This window comes from Mus musculus, chromosome 14 (assembly GCF_000001635.26).
Source record: "Mus musculus strain C57BL/6J chromosome 14, GRCm38.p6 C57BL/6J".
Lineage (NCBI taxonomy): Eukaryota > Metazoa > Chordata > Mammalia > Rodentia > Muridae > Mus > Mus musculus.
The window spans coordinates 99,578,260-99,601,802 of NC_000080.6; the positions used below are offsets into that span (position 1 = coordinate 99,578,260).

The window sequence follows — 23,543 nt, forward strand, 5'->3', positions numbered from 1 at the left end:
TTCAGGTCGAAGGGATTTATTTGCATGAAAAGTATTTTTTGCAGCTGGAAATATAAATTGCATGCTTTCTAATCACATGTGGAGCAAGGGAAGTGTTTTATTAAGGCCCCAGGCCAGACTGGACTTACAGACTTTACATGGGAGCAGCCGTAAGCATGGCAGCCTGTTGTAAGGGGCCGCGAGCCGAGTTGAGGTCCGGTGGAGCCCTGGGTTCTCAAAAGTCCTTTTGATGGCTGCTCTTAGGAGAGAGGACTGAATAAGCAGAAACAGAAATCTGGAACTTTTTTTCCCCTCTCACGTAAATAATCAAGTCTTGGGGCGGGGGTGGGGGGTAAGAAGCCAAAGAAGTCTACACTCAGGTTGAATTGTTGTTACACTGGAAATCTGAGAAGATGAAAGGTGAGTGATTAAGACGGTTTCGGTCTCAGCGCTGGCGAGTGTGTGCAGCCCTCTTTTTTTGGCACAGCTCGCCGAGGCAGAATCGTTCCACCCTTCCCGGGCAAAGCTGGAGGCTGAACGATTAAGGACGGTACAGGTCAGAGGTGAGCTGTGGCAACTTATTTATTTGGGAAAGCACACAGAAGCCCTTGTTAACCTTGGCTTTGGAAGGCTGAGCTGTCAGTCCCTCATGTTCGCGATCCCATTTTCAATGTAGAAAGCTCTCGGAGCAGTCTCGTATCGAAGCGGAATCTGTGTCTCTCAGGTAGAAACATGTTGTCCTGCACAGTGCCCGTATACTGTGAGTGCTGGCAGCTCTCTCCCACAGATGCCTATCATGTGAGCTACTCTTTTGTTCCTATGGCTTTAGTTACTATTTTTGGAAAGAAGTTCCTTTCTTTTTTTTTTTTTTTTTTTTTTTAAAGACGGGTACAGCAAAAGCACTTGATTATGCTTCATTTTATTTTTTAAACTAACCTTTGGGCTCACTGATCTTTTAGGGGCCTGTTTTTGCTTCCTCCTTCCAAATGCTCAGGGTCTTTTCATCTGGGGGTGGGGAGGGGGTACACAGCAGCAAACCATTATTGTTTGCTGCCTGGTTCTCCTGTGAGCTTTAATGACAGCTTATGCAACAATCCGTGATATAGTACTTACCTGGATGTGGCCACAACTGTGCTGTAAGCCAAGAAGAAGGGGTGGGGGGGAGGGGGCGGGGCGGGGCGGGGCGGGGCGAGTCAGTCCCTTGTGCGTGAGAAGCTTGTAGATGCCCTGGGGTGACTTCATATAATTCTAAAATAGCAGGTAGCTTCTTGCATAGCTAATCAAGGTATCAGTGCCTGGAGCGAGTGGAGGTGGCTGACAGTGTACTTTGGTTTCATATGCATTCAGCTCTTTTTGAGTGATATGAGCTTAATTCCTGTTCTAGTTTCTCCACTCTAAAGGTTCATGCGCTCTAATTTGGCACATAGCCTCCCTGGTAACCTGGCAGCTCTGAGCTCTGAAGAAGGGGCTGAGCTTAATGTCTTACTGGTGTTTGTTTGTTCTACGGTGGTGAGAAGGTTGGTGGAGCTGAATAAAGGAACATTTGGGTGTTTGTTTTGTGTTCTCTCTCTCTCTCTCTCTCTCTCTCTCTCTCTCTCTCTCTCTCTCTCTCTCTCTCTCTCTCTCTCTCTCTCTCTCTCTCTCTCTCCAGCACCTTTTGGTTTCCAGTCACTGCTGAGCAGGGGACATGGGTGACTCACTTGAAAGACTTGAAATTCACACTCCAGGAAGGTAGAAAGAATTGAAAGAGAAAGAAGTTGCTCTGCCTTTATCAAACAGGCAGGTCATTTCTTGGGGAAAGCAGTCCCTGGGTCGGAGTGAAGGCCAGGGGCTGACACACCCTTAGGTAGTCTCCCTTCCAGTGTCTGCAGGTGGCTTTGAGTTTTTATTTTGTCTGGCCAGACCTGAGTAGCCTTTCCTATTTTTTTTTCCTTTCCTTTTTTTCTCTTTTTTCTTTTTATGTATCTTAGCTGGCCTTGAGCTCTCTTGCTCGTGAGAGGATAATCGTGAATTTCTGGTCCTCGAGCCTCCATTTCTTCAGTGCTAAAATTACAGGCATCTGGCTTGTGCAGTAGGGATCAAATCCAGGGAAGCACTCTGCCAACTGAGCTATCCCCATCCCGGGGCAGTCTTTCTGATTCTGTGTGGCCCTCTGGTTTAGTGCACAAAGGAATAGTTTTTGTTAGGACTCTCTTCCACTGCCTGAAGTATACCTGTCTTGTTAAACAGAGGGCTCTGAGTCACATTTATTGCCCTGGTGTTCAGGAATCAAGTGGAAAAAAAAAAACCCTCTATGTGCAAAGAGCCCATAATTTTACTCAACTAGATATTTAGCAGCTTACGTGAAATAACAAGAACCATATTCACCCAGGCGCCATCCAGGAAGATCCGGTGGGTATTTTACATTCCAGTCTATGAAAGGAAAAACATAATTTTTGATACTTTCCCAAGATATATGGATATTTTGGTATGCAGAGTGATAACACAGAGTGCAGCTTTAAAGCCGAACCAAATTCTGCTCAGCCAGAAGGATTTATTGCTGTCAGTAGAATGCGGGCTAGTCAATCAAGTTGAATTTTTTCCTCTGAATCAGTTGATGAGAGCTCGCTCAGGCAGCTACTTGCTTTTCTGTTTTGTGCATTCATATACTGTTTGGTTTTCCCTGTGCTTGGCTGACAGGCATGGCGTCCACAAATGTGCACTCTCTCTGTGTTCCTCTAATGCCTGGCCGGAAGGCCCCCCAGGGATGGTTTGATGCTCTCGTAGTTTTCTCTTTCACATGCTCAAAATTCACTGTGACTAAGCGGAAGTCCATTCTTCTCCCGCCTGCAATCTCAGACTCCTCTAAATTATAGTCTACCATGAAGTAACCTCCCCAGACTGTAGTGTCTCCTTCTGATCCTTCTTTAGTGCCCTCTGTGTCTGGATTGGATTCCTGTCACATAAGGTAGAGCAGGGGTTTCCTGGCAGGGGGCTCTGGCTCTACACAGGTGGGAGTCAAATCCCTTCTGACTTAGCACTTAGGGTATGAGATCTATCTATTATTGCCTGTAATGCATTGATAAGGAGAGGACTTTCCTCCTACTTCCAAACACAAAACGTGTACACTGCTAGGCTAGCTGCTACTCAGTGACAGGGGTGTGCTTTCTTTCCACTGGTCTTCCTTCTCTGGCATCTTCTCCTCCCACAATAGTGGGGCTTGTCTTCCTTGCACTAGGAATTCATCAAGCCCCTACATTCTTCAGCCACTCCCTGTCTTTACTGGTCCTGTTGGTGGAGGCCGTTACATCCATTCAAAGTCCCTCCTGTCCCACATCCTTCACCCAAAATATCTACTCTGGCTTCCATCCTAATAGACATCATTGCTTTCCAGTCCATGTGTTTAGCACCTCTGTGCCATTGCTTTCTTTCTGTGCCAATTGCTAAGTTCTCCTTATCCACTGAGGGCCTGATCAAATGCCATCACCTCCTGTAAACGTTTTCATTTCAACATGTCTCTATATCTTTCCTGGCTGTCTACATAGACTGAGTTTCCTTTGGCCATGAGTTTCCCAGTACTTTGCTTCTGCTTCAAGTTGGAACCACACTGCTGTATGTTAGAATAGAGTTTGCATCTGTCTCCTTTGTGGGACTCTAAATAAGTTTATGCCAAGAACTCTGGCTTTTAAAAAACCCAGTACCCACTTAGTCGTAGGCAATCAGTAAATGTTTTAGAATCAAATTGAAGTGGAGTGCTAAGTGAGTTGCCTTTAAATATGGGTGGCTGAGCTGGGGCCACTGATCTGGACCCATCTATTATAGACTGCAGTGAGTGTGGCTTTGGAAACATGCTAATTCAGAAGACTGAAATGAAGATGTGTCCTCATATCTTTTATTTACAGCAACAGAGGTGGTCTTCATTCATCCCAGATTGTGGGGGATATGTCACTTGGCCATACACAGAGAGGATAGGAGTTTCTGTTTTCTACTAAAAGGAGAGAGAGAGAGAGAGAGAGAGAGAGAGAGAGAGAGAGAGAGAGAGAGAGAGGGAGGGAGGGAGGGAGGGAGGGAGGGAGGGAGGGAGGGAGGGAGGGAGGGAGGGAGAGAGAGAGAGAGAGAGAGAGAGAGAGAGAGAGAGAGAAGAAAGGAGAGTGATGCTAAATAATCTCCAAAGTGAGGTTCATGGAAGAATCAAGATTTCTTTTGAGATTAGAATGAATTTCTAGATTGTGCCAACATCACAAGAGATGGCTTGTTCTAGCACAGCATGGAACATCTGTTCTCATTAGCTGAAAAAGTTGATTAGTTGTGCAGATCGGGACAGTGCAGGGTGCCTGTGGCGAGGATGGCTCTCACCCACAAAAGCCACTTTTCCTCCCCCCTCCCCCGCCCCCAGTAGCAGAGTCATTGCTGAGATGGGATTGAGTGTCTAATTTGACCTTAGTGTCCAGATTCCCTTGCAGCTAGATCCCAGGGAAAACAGTGCCCTCAATAGCGATGTATGGGACTTCCTCTTCACATAGCAAAGGACAAGAGCTGGTGCTGGAACTTTGGTGTCCCCTCTCCCCCACTTGGCTGGAATGAAAGTCCTTCCCTTGATACTGGAAGGCAGTTGTGGAGTGTGACATTTCTGTTACCTTGGCTCTCAGAACCCCTGAGTAAAGGGAAGTCTCCTGTTGAAATTGGAGCTGTGTCAGCCATTGCCTCGCATTTGTTTTAGCAACTGCCATTTCTTTGATATAGTGTCTGTCCTTTTTTCAAGCATATAAAACTAGCAACAAACATCTATTGAACATTATGTTAAGCCCTGCGGATATAAAAACACGAATAAATGTGTCTCAGTCCCTGACCTTAAGGAGTTTATAGTCAGATTGGAGAGATAAGACACATAACCATAAAATGAACCATGCAAGGTAGGCTGTCACTCAAGCCACAGCGAATACATAGCAGGGCAGACAGAGTCCTTTAGGCCAACGTGAGCAAAGGGGACTCAGGAGGTGGTGAGGCTTGAGAAAGAAGGGGAAGCAGAGAGCTATTGTTTCCCACAGGCCAGTGCAGCAGTTGTTTGTTTGATACTAGGATCCGTAAGAGTAAATTTATCCTAGTTTAGGATGAAGTAACTAGTTCACATCAGAGAGTGGTAGAGTTAGTTTCCTCTGGGGAGGCTGTTGGGACAAGGTGGAGGGAAGTCTTGAGGACCAAGCCGCTCTGGAAATCACATTTCTCAGTCCTAAATGCTGTCTAGGGCGGCATCACTGGTCTAAGGCAGCATCACTGGTCTAAGGCAGCATCACTGGTCTAAGGCAGCATCACTGGTATAAGGCAGCATCACTGGTCTAAGGCAGCATCACTGGTCTAAGGCAGCATCACTGGTCTAAGGCAGCATCACTGGTCTAAGGCGGCATCACTGGTATAAGGCGGCATCACTGGTATAAGGCAGCATCACTGGTCTAAGGCGGCATCACTGCGTCTAAGGCAGCATCACTGCGTCTAAGGCAGCATCACTGGTCTAAGGCAGCATCACTGGTATAAGGCAGCATCACTGGGTCTAAGGCAGCATCACTGGTCTAAGGCGGCATCACTGGTATAAGGCGGCATCACTGGTCTAAGGCAGTATCACTGGTATAAGGCATCATCATCACTGGGTACTGTTGTGAAGCTTCCAGCAAGAACGTAGCCACCCAAGCAAGTGTTCTTCACAAATCTATCATCCTGGAGTCTTAGACAGCGCTATGAGGGGTCTGATTCAGTTCCCAAAGTGCTCTTTTTCTACAAACAGCTGATCAGTGGTCATCGCACAGAACAAACAGCAGGGAAGAAAACCCCTGGTCAGTCATATTACAGGTGCAGCCCTTGCCTTTTAACCTCGCCTGTAAAACAAACTTCCTCTCATCTTCCTGCTCTCCCATTTTCTACGCCCAGTGAGTTCTCACTGTACCTGTCTTTGTGTAATCACTTCTTTCAAAAACAAAAGAATGCAGGTAAACTCCGCATGTTTAAGCTTATTCTTCTTACCTCACTGGCTGGCATTTTATTGATTTCCTTGTCCCAGAAGTCCTGTTGAGACTCGGCTCCTCTGTAGCCGGTCTTGTTTGTTTGAACTTAGCAGCCACCTAGCAACAGAGTCCTTGAGGGAACTCTCCCAAACAATTGCTACCTACAGGCACCTCTACCACGTTGCAGAGGCTTTTCCAGCTACACAGCCTTCTCTCTCTTTCCCTCCAGGAGCACTTATCGCTGATGTTGAGAAAGTACCAGCACCTTGTCTTTGCCTCTGGGAAGACCGGGCCTGTGGAAAACTTACTGCGCAGTGTTTTCTCTTGTCTTATCTCTCCAGTTAGACTTCTTTGTCTTGAAAGGTGCAAACGTTTAGACAGAGGGGACTCGCTCGCAGCTGGCAACATTTGAGTGCTATCTCTCAACTTGGGCGGGCTGACATTAACTTCAGTGTGTTCCCTCCACATGTGAGGTTAGAAGGGTAAGATGCCGGAACAGTTTTCTGTGACCCTTTGTCCCGGACCGATCTTTTCCTGAGTTGTTGGATCTGAGGAAGGAGTTTAGTTGTATAAACATAAGAAATCTTCCTGCCCTTAAAAGCTTGAACTGTTCACAGAATTATTCCTGACAGTGTCACTAAACGTGTTGGAGAAATCAGATTAACAGCTCCAGACAAGAGACACCTTTTGGGATGTAGTTAAAGAATCTCAACTGGAAGCTGAAATCCCAGTGCCCAAGTACCGAAAGTCATTGGCTTTAATCAAGAGGACGGAGGCAATAGCCTGGCAGTCTATTTTCCTTTTTGTGATTTTCTGACAAGTTATGTTTACATAGTTTGTGATATAGTGCTCTTTACGTGATAACTATGTGTTTCCTACCTTGCATTCTATCAGTTTGGGAAGTGCATCTATATTGGTCCACAAGGAGAGATGCTCTAATATGGATGTGGAGTGAGCAATGTGCCAATTTATAGTCTCTCAACCTCCTATGACTTTGCTTGTAATTTCCTTTCTCTTCCAGCCAGTTGCCAACTCTTTCTCAGCTTTGTTCACTCATTCCCCCATTTTACTTAACTTAGTTCCTCCTCTGTTTTTTGTTGTTGTTGTTTGTTTGTTTTGTTTGTTTGTTTGTTTGTTTGCAGAGTTGACAGTTGGAGAGAGAGAAAGGTAAGGAAGATTAGATGGGAACAAGGTTTCTTTCTCATCAATAAAAAGGTTCTGCGATTGATTGCGCTGAGGTACTTCTGTGATTTTCAGTTGCCTGCAACCAAGCCAAGTTTGACAGCATGGAGAGAAAATTCCAGAAATGCAATTCATAAACTGTAAATTGTGTGCTATTCTGAGATTTCTGATGGATCCCTAAGCCCTGCATGTTCAATTATCCCTCTACCTTGGTGTCTCTGGTGTGTATGCTATCTGCCCACATGTCCTTCATGGCCACCAGACTGACTGTAGTCATATGATAGCCTAATCCCTTTTATTTCACTGAATGATCCCCAAGTGAAAGATCAACATTGTTAGAAGTTTGAATTTGCCAGAGACATGCTGTAGAGTGTTTCTTTTAAGTAAAAAAAGTGGAAATACTCATAAGAAAGGGGGGGGGATCTATATAAAGGTTGTTAGGGTCTATAGTCCTTTGTAAGGTCTGTAAATCATTATTAAACTCTTAACTGGATTTGCTTTGTAAATTAAATCTTATTATAGCTATGCATATACGGGACAATCCATAGCATAGAATGCAATGTTTGATAGTATCTTCAATTTGAGCCATCTACTGGGGAACTTGGACGATTCCCCTTCATGGAAAATAGGAAAATATCATTTACAACAAAAAAATTCAATGTACACACTGTGTGTGTGAATTTTATGATATATAAATTATAGCCATATAGAGCCAAAATGTGTAAGTGAATTTTAATAATCTCTATTAATTATTAATATGACCTGGCCAGTCCGAGGTAGAGTCCGATGGTTTTATTTAATCAGCTCTTGCACAATCACTGGGCGAATTACCCCTAATCTCGCTTTCTATGGCTAGACTGTTAATTCCCAGCTGTGTTCCCCCAAACACTTGCTGTTTGAGTCTTGCTTGGGTTATTTCTGCCCCAGCAGTCTGTTGTCCTGGGGGTGGGGGGACGCTTCACGAGGGCACGTGCTCCTGGTCCATCCCAGCTGATAGAAACCTCCAGTTCTCTCAGACTTCTTCCTTCATGCTCCTCTTCCCTTCTCCTTCCTGTGACTGCCAGCCTGGTAACTCAACCTCTACCTACCTCTATTTTCCCCAGTAATTGGCTTTAGCCACCTTTATTTAACCGATAGTTTTAAGCTGGGGAGCAAAGTTCACATCTCATCACTCGTGTACATGAGGATTTGCTCACGGGAAGTGGGGTGCAATCAGATCATGGGAGCCTGTATTTAGCATTTGAATACATAGCAGCACCAGACCAACCACCAATAGAAATTTGTTTCAGATCTTAAAGGTTAAGCTGTCTCCCAGGAGACATGATCTTTCTGCTAGGCCAGATCAGCTCCTCTTCATTACTCTATTTAGAAGTTCATCATGACATCAGGTTGCTGTTTATTCTATTTTTTAAAGATTTGTTTATTTTTTTCACTCTATGTGTGTGTTGTGCCTATGCCTATGTATATATGCATATGTACTGCATGCACGTCTGGTGCTCAAGGAGGCCAGAAGAGGAAGTCAGATCGCCTGAAAAAGTCATGAACCTCCATGTGCATCCTGAGAGTTGAACCTTGGTCATCTTGGAGAGCTGCAAGCTCTCTTAACCACTGAGCCATCACTTTTTTTTTTTTTTTTTTTTTTTTTTGAGACAGGGTTTCTCTGTATAGCCCTGGCTGTCCTGGAACTCACTCTGTAGACCAGGCTGGCCTCGAACTCAGAAATCCGCCTGCCTCTGCCTCCCAAGTGCTGGGATTAAAGGCGTGCGCCCCCACAGCCAGGCTAAGATTGCTATTTTTAATTATCTTCAGATTCTGAATATTTTGCTTGGTGTTAGCTGAGGCATGCCAAGGTGGAAGGTTGTATCGATGACTTTGAAACGTTTTCCACTAGGAAGAAATGTGGTTAATATTAACATTTTATAACAAATTTAGCTTAGAGTCAGTTGACAATTTCTTTCACCATATAATGAAACTTTTATGAATATAATATTGAAAAGCTTTAGTGTTATTTCCCCTCACATGTGCACACATGCACCACCTCCACTAAATATAATGGAACCTGGCATGCAGATTAATGTTTTCATAAATATGCTACAGCAATGATCCTTGCTTGGTGACAGTACGGTTGCTATCTAAATATAATACTCTCTTTGATGCCCAGCTCAGATACCAGCACTTCCCAGACATTTGATATATTCTCTATTCCACTTCTGCAGTTATTCAATCTTCATATTTTTATAGGCAAAACTGTTGCACAGAAATATATGTTTTGGAACTTTTTTGACTTTGTTAATAAAAATTCAGCGTATCACATGGTTAATTTTTAACTAAGGGAGATAGCTATCCTGTGCTATTAGACTCAGATTCCTCCCTGGGTCATGATAATGGAAGTTCAGATTGAGTCAATATTGCAGTATTTAACACATCAAAGTTCTATTTCACATGCTCTCCAGTTCTATCATCTCATCCTGTCAGAAGTAATCAGTATTAGCAATTCAATGAGGAACCTCCTAGATATTTTGCTGCATACACATGAACTAATATGCAAGCATGCATAGCTTCTTGTTTCATTTTTAATAAACAGAATAGCTTTGGGTGGATAACTGAGCCACCAGCCTTTGTTCTAACTGGTTTTTGTTTTTGCAGAAATACATCTTGAAACTGGGCTGTTCCTTTTAGCACCTTTGTTATAATTGATGCTGTGGAATTTTTTTTCTTTTTTTTTTCTTCATACTCATCTTATTCTTTGGTATCAGAGAATAAAACCCAAGATCTCATGAGTACTGGATCAGTAAACTACCACTAAGCTACATCAATCCTTCAGTGCTTCTTCAAGCATTCTCTTTGAAGGACAATTAGATTTCATGTTTGTTATTCCAAAAACCAACTCTGCTCTTCAGACCCTTCCTCTTGGATGCTTCTTTGCAAGCAATTAGAAACATATATCTACTTGGAAGACATAAAAAAAAAACATTGTTTGGGGAAATAATAATTATGCTAATATTTGGATAAATGCACTGAAAGTGTCCTTTTAGCTTTCTCTCTGTTCCCAGTGACAGAACTGTCACTTAAGTATCAGCAACTGCGGTATTTTTTTTTCTTATTAAAGTCACAATAAAATTAAAGTAGAGGAGAAAAAAGTGACATAAAAATTTTTTAAAAAATGGACTGAAAAACAAAGCATCCCAGCATAAGTGATATTGGTGTTCTCTAATTTTTTTTACTACATTATTAATGCTTTGAGAAATTGATACACAGTATTTTGGTCATCTTCACCCTCCATTGTAGGGAGCATGCGAAGTCCTAAGTGAATGTATATTGTTTGACCCCGGCACTGCCATCTCACGAACCCCTATGTCTCACAATCCAAATGGAAAAGCCTTCCCTGTGTGAGGCTCAGATCAATGACTAAGTCTCCCTCTGGCCTGAGAGCAAGCACCGATCATGTATGTAGAAAATGTCCACGATAGCTTCCTCCCTCTAGATGTTTATGGACTACCCTACAGAGCTTGCTCCCACCAAGATTTGCTAAGCCTGCTTCCTTGTTCAAGTGTATGTAATAACCCCACCTCCTTGCTTATCTGTCTGCAACAGCCTACCTCCTGCTCAGCTGTATGCAGTAAGCCTACCTCTTGTTTCAACATTAATAACCAACATGCTGAACCTCTAGGGATGCCATGGCTTCTCCATCAGAAGAATCATTTTCCCAATCCCAGCTCTGATGCTATGTCTTCATTCCTTGGAAACTCCAATCAGGTCAATCCCTGGGGCTGTACAAACTTGGGACACCCTAGTCCTCTCCCTAAGTTCTATGACTCACCTCTACCTCCCTGACACCCCACTTCTTGTCCCTTTTGTGGTTTGTCTTAATAACTCATGAACTCTAATTTGTGCCGCTCATATATTCCTAGATATGGGGCCACCCAGTGGAGTGTGGCTGACCTATCAGGACCTATTCTGCTTCCCCCAGAAGCCATCAGATGTTAATAACTCCTCAGGGACAGGGGCTTGTGAACCCATTTCCACTCCACGCTAAAGTGTTGCTTGTTGACTGACTTTGACTTGTATGATGCTTTCTATTCTTATTAACCACTCATGTAAGTATGTCAAAATGTGCTCTGCTCTGATTCATCTATCAAGTTCATTAAGCACCAGGCCGAGCCAGGCTTTGGCAGTAGTGATAAACAAAGCCAAATAAAAAAAGGACCCCTGTGTTCAAAGGTTTGACCTTATCATGATGGAAAGAAATAACTATATATTTTAAAAAATTATTTAATACATGAACAACTCTGCTAAGAAGTATGGAAGGAAAGTATTGCAGTATTTGTCTAAGAAACAGTCACCAGGGAAATCTCTCAGGAAAGGGATTGTTTCAGGCAAACCTAAATAATAGGGAAAATGCAGACATGAAGATTCAAAGTGAGGCAAAGCAGTTCATTGTCATGGTTGCCAGGGGCAGTCTTCGGAAGACATCAAATAGAGCTACTATACTATAGCTAAACTTTTAGCTTCAAAAGAAGATCCACAAACCAATCAAAACACTGCTACTATGTTTCTAATTGGGGTGGAGCAATGTTTGATTTTACTATGCTAAGGGCAGTAGAGATATAAGATTGATTTGGGAGGAAAAACCCAGTGCATGTATCTTTTATTTTTTATTTCTTATTGCTGCAGCAAACACGGTAGGTGTCTTGCTGAATGTATGTTTGCCAAGAGCTATTTGGGATGAACTATTTAAGCAACAACAAAACGCCAGTGAAATATTGATCTTTGATGCCAGGAGATATAGACGTTTGCATTTAGCAATAATCAAGTTCTGTTAGCTGTCACTGGGTTGTCTGAGCATGTGATATCAGACCGGATAGTACAAGGGTAATGCGTTTGCATGTCACTTCTCAGCATAAAGCTGAAAGAAAGGCTTTCATCTGAGATTACAGAGATTTTGTAAGGGAGACTCAAGGATGGTTCAACTTTGATAGCTCGCTGTCACCTATTACTGTAGCTCCTCACGCTGGTGCTAGTCATTGAATTAAAACACATTTTCTGAAAAATTCTATACCTAGCACATAGAGACATCATTATTGGACTAATATTCACTAGGGGAGCAGACATGAGCGTTATATAAGGTGGGCTCTATTCTCTGAGCTCTATTCTATTCACTTCATTACTCACCATCAGATTTGAAGACAATCAGTTTCCCTTTGGCACAGCAGTCCATGCCTCTTTTCTGTGAAGCAGCCGTCATGGAAGGGCAGAACACATCTATGGAATGTCAGTTTAGATACCCGTTCTGTCACTTGAGCAAAACACTTCTGGATTCAGTGTTCTCAGCTAGCTGCAATATATTGTTTTTTGTTTTGTTTTGTTTTTTTTAAAAGTACGTTTGAACGCTATTTAGGTGTGAGGTATCTTACAGGAGGTAACCGAAAGGGCACCATCTTTGTCCCCTCCCTGCCCCCACTTCCTTTGCTAACGATACATGTCGCTTGTCAGATGTCATTTTACTGCTTGTCTGCATTCCTGTGTCATGAGATCTGAGGAGCCATGGGTTCTAGGCAAAGGCTCAGCAGCACGGCGCTGAGCTGAGTGCAGAGTCCTGGCTTCCTTGCAGGACACGTGGAGCTCACTAAAGCAGCAGAGGATTAAGTGAGCTGATGGGTTTCTGTGATTAAGTCAGAGTCTCAACTCATGGTAAAGATATATGACCTGGGAAAGTGAGAGAGCCAAAGCTAGCTGCGCGGTTGTGTGCTTGGACAAAGGCTGCTGCGAAGGGAAGGGACGGCCTCTCCATTCAGAAGCAAGGGTTTGACTTGGTTACACTTTGTTTCCTCTCCAAACGGCCGCCTTTACTTTCAGCCTTCAAAGAAGAGCAAGCGTTTGCTTTTGTCACGTGGAAACTATGATTGCTCTCTGGAAAGGCTTGCTGAACACTCTGTACCTGGTATTTATGCCTCTCACAAGCACAGCTCTTTCCAAGTACACTGAATGCCATTTTGTGTCATGATGCTTTCCCTATCTCTGCATCTGAATTCTGCACCTTGATGTCTGAGAGGCTCATTTCTATAAGTTCATAGAAACCTAACAGTAGGAATTCATACTGGGTGGGCAAATCTCCCAGGAACTAGGTGATCGAACAATAGCCACCTTACTCTGAGCCGGGAGCCTTTCTTTTCTAAGGGGAAGATTTGCAGAAGGGGAAAGCTTCTTGGATGTTATCAAACTCAGGTAAAGGGAGAGTCAGCAAGCAGCAATGTATATGAGCCTTGTTTGCTAGCAAGGAAAGACCTGAATGCGTGTTTGCATCTTTGATTGAGCTTAAAGGCGGGAGTACGTTTGTGATGGCAAGTCAAACGATGGCTTTGTAGACGGTAATAGCACGCAACGACTTGGTACTCTCCTAAGCTTTAGAAACCTGGGTATGAGCAGGAAAAAGTTGAGTGCAAAGCAATGAGAAAAGCAGGAGACAGGAGTCAAAGTGCTTGCTGGGATAGCCTTCAGGGTTTAAACTGTATTCTGAAGAAACTTCTGCAAGATGAAGAGACCATGGAGGGAGGGATCAGATGTCATATGGCCATTTTAAAGATTTAATTTAGGAAGGGATCAATTGGGGTTCAGTGGAGATTTGATATGAAGGGTCCATTTTACAGGCAAAGAGGCTTAGTGAAGTGTTATAGAAGATTCAAGAGGAAGAAAGAAATTATGAATTAAGGCCACCACAGTCAGGAAGGGGAGACCTCAGTCTGGGGTGAATGGATGAATAGATAGAGACCCAGTAGCAACATGGTAATGACAGAGACATGGTCAGTTTAGTCTTTTGGCCAATTTCTAAGTGAATCAATAGACCACTGTGTGTTAAAAGGAATATTTCCATGTTTTATATTCTTGTGCATGTGGGTGTTTGTGTTTGTGCGAGTGTGCGTGTGAGGTTATATATGTGCCTATATATAAAGGCCAAGGGTTGATATCTAGATATCTTTTTCTATCACTTACCACCTTTTGAAACAGGTCTCTTGGTACACTCAGGGGCTCACTAATTCAGCCTAGCACACATACATGTGTACACACACACACACACACACACACACACACACGCATGCCACATAAATAAATAAAGCCATGTCACTTTAAACTGGGAAATTCCATTGGCTTTGAAGAAATACAATTTGAAATGACCTCCAAGTTGGGAAATGTGAAAACAAAAAAAACCTAATAACAGAAACATGAAGGAAGTTCTAGGAAGAAGCAAAGTCTTAGGCCATCTTTAGGGTCACAAAAGAACATCCAGCCTCATGTCTGGTACTGCGAGGTACACAAAGGCATGGCACCTGGAAAACACGATTGTAGTGGTGGGCAAAGCATTGGCGTCTCATCACAGAATTTTGAAATGCATTAACAGAGCAATGACAAACTCAAGGCAACCTGAGTTGACGAGAAAGCCTGCTTTTAACGATGAGCTATCCCATGAGGCAGCAGAAAAACTGGTATTTCCTGATTAGGTGGAATGTGAAGAAATTAAGAAAAAAAAAAAGGCAGCAGGACACAACACCTTAGAATGTTTTGATGCCAATCAACCCGTGTGACTAGCCAGAGAGCACATTTCAGACGGTTAAAGAAGTGACCCGGAGAATAATAAACTCTTAAGCCACCCGATGAGAACATGACATGACTGCATGTAAACAGGCAATATGTCCAATATGTAAACATCCCATCTCCAAACATCCTGAGTTAGCAAATTGACCAACTGAACAAAATGTTGGACAGGACACCGTGAAGGGAAACGGTTGCCAAGCCAAAATAAATACTGTCGTCACGTGTGACATTTCAGAAAGACAAGGCTTCAAGAGAATAGGAGATGAAGAAACCCTTGCTAGTAATGAATAGGAAGAGAAACCCGGGATGTTTAAGAAAGACAAACAAAAGCAAAGGCAGAATTGATAGCAATAGTGGTTTAGGAGTGTGAACTGCGTTTCAGGAAGCCCGCAGGGTACTGGCTCACCTTCGGACAGGATAGCTACATCTGCTGTGCCTCCAAGTTCAGAAGGGTTCTGTTGCCTCAAAAGGCAATAGGACCCAAACTGCATTTTTTTTTTTTCCTTTACAGAATTCCAGGACTGAGGAGAAGATGGTGAGGTCACTTCTAGGTTTGCATTTCTGTGACAATTCATGTTCAGGAAGATGTTTGCATGCACGAATTCAGACCCTGTTCATTATCAGTGTGAAGATTACTTCAGGAACCCCTGAGTTCCAGGGCAAATTCTGCTTGCAGCCCTGTGACTTATGACATGTGACTTGCTCATTGCCTCAGTATCTCAAGTTCCTTATATAATGTGATGTAAAATAACAGAGAGAGCCAAGTATTCTCTAAGATCTTTAGTATACTTAAAAAATCTGTTTCAGAGTGGAACACCACACTATTAACTGTCTAAATAATCACACTCCCTTCCTCCCAAAAAGCAAAGCAAAACAAAAAAACCAACAGATACAGAAGCAACTCTGTTGTCGGGGACAGAGCCTGGATTATCTTCCAGAAAAGAAATACTTTGCCTGAGGAGGGGATCTGACATCTGGCACCGAGCGGCTGCAGCGGCAGGGCATTGCAGAATTGTTGGCTTCGCTGGGTTGACTGCTCATGGTTTCCTGATTTAGGTCACCATGGATACTGCTGCTCTAACACTGTGACTATGTAAGTAAAAGTGGTCCATACCTTACGTGGCATATTGGGCAGGCATAATGGTGGTCTGTTGTACTTCTCTGAAAGAGTGTATCTGTGTAAAAAGCCTTTACTGGATATGCCAGTGTCTGTGTGATGCTATGGAGCAACTATACATTTTTTGGCTGATGACTGATTTATCAAGGGTTTAGAGGAAGAGTGGAATATCTATAATATTAAGGTAAAGATTGATGTTGTGGCAAACACTACAATACATAGTGATACAGTCATAGGGAAGTTTTGTCTCACTAATAGAGAAACTAGCATATAGTTTGCCTTCATGTGACCATTCAAGGACCAAGGTTCCTCCTATGCTGTGGCTCCTGTTATTGACAATATATATGTTCCAAGGTTGCTATAGCATTTTGGATGACACCACCTGAACTGGAATAGGCCTGGAGAATTGTTTGGAAAACACTCTAGCAAGGTCTTATGAACCATTGATTAACACCCAATCAAATAGTCACACAAAACTGAAGAGTGGGAAAGGTATCCTATCGTTATACAAAGAATAAAACATGTTTTGGGAGGAGCCTTTTAACAATACACAATAACTTAAATATTATTTTCTATTTTTAAAAATATACATAAGACATAGGGTACAAATTTACAAAAATTCTGAGTCGAATTGTAAGCAAAACTCAAAGAAATTTTGTAGTTAGTTTCATCTACTTGGTACGTGCTATATTCAAGATCCTCAGGACTAAGCTGGGTGGTGGTCGTGGCACACAGCTTAAGACCCAGCACTTAGAAGGCAGAGGCAGGGGGATCTCTGTGTTTGATGCCTACCTGGTCTACAGAGTGAATCCTAGAACAGCCAGGGGTACACAGAGAAACCCTATCTTAAGACCCCCCCCCAATCTTTAGGACTATAATCCAGTGCTTCCTAGGTAATTATCATAATGGGGAATAATTCTATTCTTCACTCATAGCAGGCATTCACTGTATATGTCTTAATAAAATAAATCAGTGAGTAATGTCTGGAAAAACCAAAAGTAAGCATTGCTGTTTTGATTCACAGGAAGCGAATAAATGAGTGTCAGAATGGCTCTCCTTCCTCCTTAAAATATTATTGAGTGTTAAAATATTATCAGCTTTCAGGTCATCTCCTGGCTTATTTTAGGGACTCTTACTAGTGTTAGTAAACACTAACAACTCATCAAGTCTTACATTGTAATTTAAGGATGATAAATGGCCAAATCAAGCCTTTGCAATTAGAAAAGGAGGGGAAGGTATTTAGAAGTAGAAGGTATGTTTGGACTCCAAAATGTCAGTTTCAAACTCTATCCCAAAGCATGCAAATACTGCATATTCCATAGATGATATCAGAGGTCCTGATTTGGTCATTTTGGAATGGGGCTTGGAGTTCTCATTTTAACCTGCTATTCCATGATTCTATAGAATAGGATCCAGGAAACGACGCTGTGTAAAGAATGCCTACCACACCGAGTTCTTGAAATTCTTAGTGATTTTTGAGAAAGGGATCTCTTGACTTGCTTTTTATCATTGTGATAAAATACCCTGAGCAAAACCAAACCAAACCAAACCAAACCAAACCAAACCAAACCAAAAATAAAAAGTAACATAAAGGAGAAAGGGTTTATTGTAGCTCACAAGGCCAGGTTACAGTCCATCATTTCAGGGAAATCCAAGCTACAGGAAGTTGAAACAGCTAGTCACATCACATCTACCCTCAAGCACAAACAGAAATTAACACACATGTGCTTCTTAGTACCTGTTAAGTACATGCTCTCTGTACTTACATAGTCCAAGACTCCAGCTCGGTTGGCTGAGTCTTTCCACGTCAATTAACATAATCAAGACAATCTCACACAGGCAAGCTTACAGGCCAAACTAATCTAGCCACTCACAAACTTTCTTAATCTCCCTGCTCTACAGTAGGCTCTGCATATTATGTAACTAGGTCTTTAAATGTATGGAGGAAGGCAGCCATCCTGGTCCTCTTCTAAAATGGTCTATACATCATCAGGTAACTGTCTATGAGCATCGCTTGGTGGACCATCTAGTTTATTCAAATATTATATAATAATGTAACTGTCATTTTAAGCCATCCTTTTTGGGTAGTTTGTTATGTAGCTTGAGTTGCCTCAAAACATTCAAGTAGAATAGATTTATCTTTGAGCTGAAAACAACTGAGAATTTATTAGCACATAGGTGATATTAAAGCTATAGGAGTAAATCAGATGATAAGAGAAGCATAGGTTAGGAGAAATATAAAGACTAAACTTGGCCTCTTGCTCTTTAAAATAGCGAAGACCTGCTCAAAAGCAGTCTATGGGGTTATAGGAGAACCAACAGGAAATCAAGGCCCGGGAGCCAAGAGAAATAAACATCTAGGGAGAGGGAGATTATAAGGTTTGTTAACCGGTACTTCAAAGGCAGATGGCAGCTGAGAGTTAGCTATTAGAGCTGGTAAAGTGGCCATTGAGGATACTGATAAGAGCAGTTTCATGAAGTAGGGACAGGGACCCTGTTTTAGGTTTTGATTTCAAGTGTCTCCCAAACCTCGTAGGTTGAAGGCTTAGGTGTCCACTGTTTGCAAGAAGGTGTAACTTCAGAAGATAAGGTCTAGTGACAAAATCAGGTTGTTGGGCATGTGCTCTGGCACCCAGGTCTTCTATCTGTTTCTTTTTATTTCCTGGCCTTCCTGGAAAGCAGCCTTGGTCTACTGGACCATGATCTTCTCCCTTGCCACTTCCCTAAAAACAGTGGGGTCAACTGATCATGGGCTACACTTCAGAAGCCATCTACCCAAACAACCATTTTCTTTTTTTACATTGCTTGTTTGTTTTTTTTTGTTGTTGTTGTTGTTTATCACTGTGAGACAAAGTTAACACAGACCTGACTGGAGTAAGTTCAAAAGAGAACGACAACTCAGAAAACAGAGCTGGAAAGGAAAGCAACCCTGTCAAAACCCTTTGAGGTAACTGCAATGGCTGCTGAGACATAGATAGGGTCAAGAAGCTCTTCTTCTGTTGCTCAGTGGCAACGAGAATGATGCGGTAGAAAGACTCGTGCAGGAATCAATCAGTGAGCTAGAGCCAAATCAGTAAGAGAAGTCATTTCAGATGAGGGCAGACTGGGGGGCAAAGCCAACATGATGTGTCTGGGAGGAGTGGGATCCTGCTGTGAATAAGGGGACGGATGGCATGAATGAGTCCTTTTTGACATGTTCAAGTTGAAATTCAAGGATCTTTTCAAGGAGCTAGAGAGGAGAAGGGAGAAGAAGGTGAAGGTCAGACAGAGAAGAAACAGAAAGATCAAGTGGTCCTAGAGAACTGGGAACTGAGGGTAGGGGTTGGGTGGGGGTGGAGTGAGGCCAGGGCTCCCCAGGAAAAGTGATCAACAAAGGCACCTGGAACTAGACAGAAGGCAGGTTTGGAAACTGTGTATAGATCACGATAAGTTTAGATTTTATTTATTCATACATGCAAAAGAGAATGCTCCGGAATGTTTTAAACATTCCAGAATAAATAAAGGAGAATGCTTTAATATGATTATGAATAATGTTGTTAAGAAACCTGGCATTTTGCATTTGTAGGTTGATCTCAAACTCCCTATGTATCCGAAGATACCCTTGAATTCCCAATCCTATGCCTGCCCATCTCTCCCGTGCTGTGATCATAGGCTCTTCCATTACACCTGGCTTCCTAGCATTTTCAAAATACTCTATGGTTTTCAAGTGTAAATCTCGTCAGTGAATGTTCTCATTGCTCAGATTCTCTCCCCTGGCTCTTAGCACAAACCTAAGCATCGAGCTGAGAGGGAAGCCCGGGAGATGGATGCCAACCCACTTACAAAGACAATGCCGGTTCCCTACCACCTCAGGCTGCTGTTCTTGGTCCTTGCCCATGTTCCACACACTGAATTCAAGCTCTCATTCCTGCCCCTCACCAGGTTCTCTGCACTGCTCTTCTGCTCCTTTCCTAGGTTGTACAATGTAGAGGGTTAGTCCCCCGAAGTTGGCATTTTTGCCTTCCAAACCTCAAATGCCTTTCTTGTAGCTCTCTGTATCTTGGCCATTGCTCTTTATTTTATATGATTATAATAACTTCTCAGAGGCCAAAGTCTTTGACTCTCTTATACTTCTTACAATAATTCTGGCTATGACCGGAATAGGGACGAATACGCTATCTGCTCCTGAGATAAGTGATGTGTTTCAAAGGTCAAGTCTGGTCTCCTTTGGAGCTATGGGATCCCACACTGATGTATTAGGAGTGGCGTCAATAAAATAATAATAGTAGACACTATTTTGGGATTTCTGGTGAAGGTTGCTCTTGATGTACTAGATGAGATTATGTGTGTCTGCGGCAACATTTTCTAAGAGATAGTGAACATTTTCTATTACCAAAACCCATGCGCTTTCAAATGTGGTGGGTCTCTCCAGAAAACAGAATCATTTCTCCTCTGTACAACAGAAGATACTTTAAATAATTTTTAAGTTAGCCAGGCAGTGGTGGTCCATGCCTTTTATCTCAGTACTCGAGGGAGGTGAGACAACTGGATCTGAGTTCAAGGTCTATAGAGAAAGTTTCAGGACTACACAGGAAACCTTGTCTTGAACCCCAAAAACAAACAGACAAAGAATTTAAATTTATTACCATGACACGTGTATGGAGGTCAGAGGCCAGCTTTGTGGAGTTACTTCTGAGGTGAGATTGCAGACTTGCATGGCGGCCAAGCACTTTACCGCACTTTACCCACTGGCCTATCTCACCAACGTCCCAAAATATCTATTATAACGAGAAACTTACTTATATTGGTAACCACAAAAACAAACCAAATAACCACGTCTCTAAAAACAAATTGGATCGAGGGTTCTGTCAACTGTGCTGGGATGTGGTAGCACAAACCTTCTACTCTTAGCCAGCCCTTGAGTAGCTGAGGCACGAACCGCAAGCCATAATTTTGAAGGCTCAGAAGAGGAGCTTCAGGTAATAAGTTTGAAGCCAGCTTGAGTTATAGCAAGGCCCTGTTTCCAAAGATAAGGAAACATAGCAAACAAAGCAATGATTTTTGATTTGCCCATAATTCAATGAGCAGAAGGACTCTTAAAAGTATAGAAACAGAGAGAGTATTTCCAATCTAAAGTCTATATTTTAATCATTATTCAGATGAGGAAGAGCTGTTTATATGTTCTTTTGGTTTCATTTCTGCTTGGGATTAGTCATGTGTAAGTTTTGGTTTGCGCCCTAAAAAGCAATGCCTGTACAATCACCCGTGAAGATGACTATCAGTCAGGCGCTGGCATAGGGCTGATGAAGGAGAACTAGGATCACCTGGGAGAATTGTGTGTTTGTAAGCGGCTTGGGAACAAACAACTAATATACCAAGGGTAATGCAGTATGTTAGAGACAGAAACTGGCCCACTGGTTCAACTGGCCCCAATTTATAAACAAACAAACAAACAAACAAACAAACAAACAAAGCAGAAATGAGAAAACCACGCCTCTTTCATTTCCATCAAAGAACTAAGCCAAGGTAGTTACATTTTCCTTAATATTCCATTTCTTTTCCATCAGCCATGACTTCTCAGGAACACTCTTATTACAATGATCTTAAACTTCTCAGTGTATAACTAGAGAGCAGAGGCATTTTATTTTAGGTGGGGCATGCAATTAATGCAATATAAGGTGCATTTATCTACAATACAATTTTTCTACCTTGTGTGAGAACAAGACTTTTTTTTATTAACTTAAAAGCATCAGCAGCAAAAGGAAGCATCTCGCCTTAAAACTGAAATTATTTCCCTTCCAAAGGAAGAACAATGGCGCGCCTTTCCTGTACATGTTATCAAGCCGAGAAAACTCCACTTTGACAGTGAGTGAAGCACCTAGATCATGTTCTTCCACTATTAAATCCTAGTAATTTAAAGAAGTCTGTCAGGAAATCTACCAAATGATTCATTAACAAGTCAAGACTTGGAAACAATAAGAATTTCAGAGTACTCACCTGTATCAGCTTAGCTATAATTATGAAGATAAAGTTAATTTTTTCACGTAGTAGCTATTTATTCAAATCAATTCAGTATACTGAGCCATGGGGTACCCAATTTGTGGAATTAAGGTCATCAGTCACAGCATTTTGAATGGCTCAAACTTTTCTACAGTGCATAAAACCATGCCAATAATATCGTTCCTGTAAACTGGTAAGATGTGAGAAACACCTGTTCTCAAGGTGTTTGTGATCTGATGGGGGGAGAAGGGATAAGGACATCTAAACCTGCTGCATGTCTAGCTGAGACAGGAGCTGTGAGATACAAGGGCATAAAGGTAAGCACCTTTTTATTGTACCCAAAGGTACAGGGAAGGCGGCACAGAGTTTGAGAGAAGTAGAACTTACATGTGCAGAGAGCAAACACAGGGCTTTCCCAGGAGAGGCACAAGAAGGTGGAAGATATCTCATTGCAATACTTTAGTAAATCATTCTCTCTCTCTCTTCTCTCTCTCTCTCTCTCCACGTGTGTGTGTGTGTGAGAGAGAGAGAGAGAGAGAGAGAGAGAGAGAGAGAGAGGAAAGAAGAGAAGAGAAGAGAAGAGAAGAGAAGAGAAGAGAAGAGAAGAGAAGAGAAGAGAAGAGAAGAGAAGAGAAGAGAAGAGAAGAGAAGAGAAGGGAAGAGAGATCAGCATATATGGTGCACTTCTGTCAGGAGGCCAGAGGACAGACCTGGGACTGGATCATCATTGCCAGGCTGGCTTGCAGATGATCCTGTGAATCTGCTGGGCTCAATGGACTGAGATTACAAACGCTTGTTTCTACCTAGGCTTTGTTAACATGGGTTCTGAAGACTGAAATAAAGGTCACAGGGCTACAGGGCAACCAGTTCACCAACCAATGCAATCTCAGTTTGCCCACAGTGCTAAGGATTTGAACTCCCATATGCTGCCTGAGGACTCTATCCTGAACACATTCTCAGCATGGAGTCACGGGAGGGGATGGTTAGAAATGAATCTATATGAGAGGATAGATAGGATCCAACATTCTGGGTCTGATGATCCTAGTCTGAAGGCCAGGGAAACCTTGAGGAAGATGTGGCCCACATGGGATATTGACAGTTTGGTGACCTGGTTTTTGCCTTGATCGTGTCTCTTCTCTATGACTCAAATGGCCTCTGGGGTCTTTTCTCCTCGCCTTTCAAAACTCAGCTCCAAGATACTGCTCCATGCCTACTGGTTAAGCCCCCCTCACACCGTCTCTGAGGCACAGCTCCCTCCAGCTCAGATCTGGACCACATCATTCTCAGAGCTTGTCAGGTCATTGTGTGGGAGGTAGGCTTCGGATTGGAGCCACTGTTTGCAGATGTGTATTAGATGCAGTTGGAATAGCCAGTAATCCTCGTCTGTAACAGTGTGGCTTAAGGTAGAAACTTGAAATAGAAGTGGCTGCAGTTAGATACAGCGCAAGCAGGGACTTGGACTTTGCTTAGTCAATGGGAAGTTTCCAAAGTCTCTAAGAAAATCACTTTTTTTTTTTTTAGAAGTAGGCTCCAAAAAAAATATTTGAAGCTCATGCTGTTCTCAAACTCACTATGTGGCCAGAGAGCTCTTACTTCCTAATCCCTCTGACTCCACCCCACAAATGCTAGGATTATAAGCAATCCCACTATGCCTGGCTAGAGAATCATTGGCTAACTTTAGGTTCAGGTCTAGCTACATCCACAAGCCTTGATAAGCTTAT

General features: G+C 42.6%; 1 long non-coding RNA gene across 1 annotated transcript in view; it reads left to right on the plus strand.

Annotated features, from left to right (window-relative positions):
• The first annotated feature begins 206 nt into the window (after positions 1–206).
• Gm34061 overlaps positions 207–23,543 on the plus strand; it is a 110,853-nt gene continuing 87,516 nt past the window's right edge. Inside the window, exon 1 of the long non-coding RNA XR_003951002.1 lies at positions 207–542. This is a non-coding gene — a long non-coding RNA (predicted gene, 34061). The remainder of the gene's footprint in view (positions 543–23,543) is intronic.